We start from the raw sequence: 2,500 nt of genomic DNA on the forward strand, positions 1-2,500 counted from the left end.
AATACTAGCTGTGTCTTAAGGAAGAGATTTTCCCCCTTTCTTTTGCACATAAAAGCAACGATTATTTCTGATCTATAATTAGACTGGAAGAAAGTCAAAGGGTGACTCAATATATTGTAAAAATGGTAGTGCAGTCACAAAGTTACAGGTCTTGGGGCCATATATAGCAATCACCACCATCACGATGTGATGTCTGCATCACACGGTGCCTTCCACACTGGCCAGGGATTTATGGGAAACTGGCAATTATGACATATGTCCAGCTATTGCTAGCCTCAGATTTATCCCTGTGGTCCTTTTTTGTCTAGCATATTGCCTGAGCACAAACCAGGCAGGAGGAGCACTTATTCTTGCAAAGCTTTAATAATCTGTGAATGGCTGCCTACAAACTGATGTAGAGCACTATCATTCTACAGCTGCAATCCACCAGCCTCACGAAATTGCTGGCCACAAACAGTAATTAATCTTTTTATCCCTCAAATTGTAATTTTGACTATGAACTGTGCGCGGCCATAAATCAGCGGCACATGCGCTGTGTACAGTGCATGAATCACGGCCGGGACTCCGTCCGACTGCACACACTGTGTTTAACAAGCTTTATAAGGAGCCATCGGGCTTTATTATGGCTCTGCCTGACTCCAACAAAAACTGAGCCTGGAGGCCCGGGGACACGAGTTAAGATGAAAATACTTATTAGAGTACATTACTTCTTGATGTAGATGGCGTTTTCCGTGGAGTCACTCCACGGTGCGTGGCACAACATAAATCAGAGGTTTTTCGGAGACTAATAAGACCTGCCACCATCTATTCATTACTCTGCCTGCAATTTGGGCCATCACTCATTAGTAATTTGAAGATTAACACCCCCCAACTCAGCAGGTCTGCAAGGTGCAGGGGCGGACACAGAGACTGCGGCTTCCGGAGAGGACGGCTAGGGGGCCGCCTTTGCAAGTGCCCTCCAAAATAATTGGTCACCGTTCTCGAGTGCTTGGGTGTTGGCGCATCTTGTAAGCAACGCAGGAAGCCTCGCACGTACACTCAATAATGCGGACGAAAGTTGAGGACCACAATACGATTTGACATTCCATCATACATCCCGGAGACAAAGGTCCGCACAGGAATGTGAAGTAAGACATTTTCTTGTTAATAAAGCATTGATCCGATGTATTGATTTTACATGACATGGCTTTTGCTGGGATTTTGCCCTCTTTTTTCTTTGCAAATAGTAAAGCTCTTCAAAATGCCTCGGCGTGTGTGACATGGCAAAATTTCTAACTCTCTGTGATGTAAATTCTATATGTGTAAAACCACTTCATAATCAGACCATTAATCATCAGAAGCTGTCAGCGTTGACTTGGGGGACAATTTGTCATGTCTCTGCCTAGGCCAGGCCAGTGTCAGGCAAAAGCATAGTTCGGGCCGCAGGGCGCGTGCGCGGTCGCCCAGACTCACCAAGCCACTTGGTCCAAAAAGGATTAGACAAAGTATTACCTTTCCTGATCAGGGAAGAAAAAAGGTGGCCCACTGCATTTCTAACATGTCAGGTTTCTCCTCTCCCCCAGCTAATCACCATGACTGTTTGACTTAATGAATCGGCCTGATGAAAGGTGATCAGAAAAGATAGATGGGCGGCCATTATTGATTTCATGCAAATGCCCCTGACAGGTGATAGATGCTTTAATGCAAGCTTTCAGAAGCTTTATGACTTGTAATAACCATACTCTCATTCTGGGAGAGACGCTTTCCAGTGTTTCAGTTGAATTGATATTCTTCGATGCCCAAAAATACCTGAAAGCAGTGTAAGTACGTGGGCCCCTTTCACCTCTCAGTTCAGCCCAAAGAGCAACTTATGTCTTGAAAGCAATGCCAAGAATAAGCGTGGCACTCCATTGGAAGTTCGGATGTGACGCGTAATTGTGCACTGTGGGCTCCTGCCAGGCTGGATGCGGGCTGAGGCAAGGGGCTGGGGCTGCCATTCCAGCTCTAAATTCCTTCCAGGGGCTGGGCTACTGGAGGCCCAATGAGTTTACGTTCAAGAATTAGAAAAACTGCCCCTTTTTAAATTGCAGGAGGAATGACACGGATTCGTCGTTCTGGGAGGCTTCTGATCACCGAAGGTGGGGGTACCCAATCCACCTCTGTGCCCCCAAGAGCAGCTGCCTTCTCCAGAGCTCCTGGGTTCTGCAAAGCCTGGCCAACTGGTGGCCCCTCTGGCCCACAGCCCCCCAAACCCTACAGAGCCCACCACCGCCCTGCACCATCACTGGCAAGTTACCCAATGGGAGGAGAAAGCACCGGGGCCTCACGCACATCTCATGAGCCCTCCGCACGCAGAGTTTACGGGCGACAGCCCTGCCGAGCCAGGGCAAGGCGCTGGCACGTCCAGTCACAGAGCCCCGAGCCAGGCCAATCAATACCACTTTCCTGTTTTAGAACTGGGTAATTATGAGGGGGAGAGATTGCCTGACCTTTCACCTGCGCTGCATTACTTTGCTGATAT

The 2,500-nt window shown here is 48.2% G+C and overlaps 1 protein-coding gene across 11 annotated transcripts in view; it reads right to left on the minus strand.

The window, feature by feature from the left end:
- EBF3 (EBF transcription factor 3) overlaps window positions 1-2,500 on the minus strand; it is a 129,783-nt gene that overhangs the window by 13,323 nt on the left and 113,960 nt on the right. The gene's annotated exons all lie outside the window — the stretch shown is intronic.

Source organism: Pongo abelii, chromosome 8, assembly GCF_028885655.2.
Source record: "Pongo abelii isolate AG06213 chromosome 8, NHGRI_mPonAbe1-v2.0_pri, whole genome shotgun sequence".
NCBI classification, from domain to species: domain Eukaryota; kingdom Metazoa; phylum Chordata; class Mammalia; order Primates; family Hominidae; genus Pongo; species Pongo abelii.